Consider the following 508-nt stretch of genomic DNA (forward strand, 5'->3'; position numbering starts at 1 on the left):
GATAACGGAAGTTTTATTATTATTATAAGCGCTCGTGCGTTAATTTGCCACGCTTCTACATTATATATATATAAATAACAATCGTTATATTATATTCTCTTTACAATAATTTTCATAATTATTAAATGGCAACTGATGGAAAACTTTAAATGTCCATTTAAAGCTTTTCTTTTTTATTAGAATTATTTTTTAAATTATAACAAATAGCGCTTTGCAAGATTTATCAGCAAGTCAATTAACAATAAGTTATATTGTTAAGAACTTTATTGGTAACTTTCGTTTAGAAAAGTTTTTTAATTGAATTATATATTTTCACTCTTCTATATAATTCCTTAATTAATTCCTTTAATGTATAACTTTTTTCCACATGATAGAGCAGAGAAACTGGAATGGCAGATTTCGACATAATTCTAAATCGAATACTGAAGAATATAACCTTGACGTTTTTCCAAAAATTATCTAGAAGGGAAAAATTTAATCAAAAATATTGGTATTATATATATATATA

At 23.6% G+C, this 508-nt stretch overlaps 1 protein-coding gene across 1 annotated transcript in view; it reads right to left on the reverse strand.

The window, feature by feature from the left end:
• The window catches only part of LOC115237873 (probable sodium/potassium/calcium exchanger CG1090), a 16,344-nt gene that overhangs the window by 13,993 nt on the left and 1,843 nt on the right, over nucleotides 1-508 (reverse strand). The window lies entirely within an intron of this gene.

The sequence above is a fragment of the Formica exsecta genome, unplaced genomic scaffold (genome assembly GCF_003651465.1).
Source record: "Formica exsecta isolate Colony F162 unplaced genomic scaffold, ASM365146v1 scaffold314, whole genome shotgun sequence".
NCBI lineage: Eukaryota > Metazoa > Arthropoda > Insecta > Hymenoptera > Formicidae > Formica > Formica exsecta.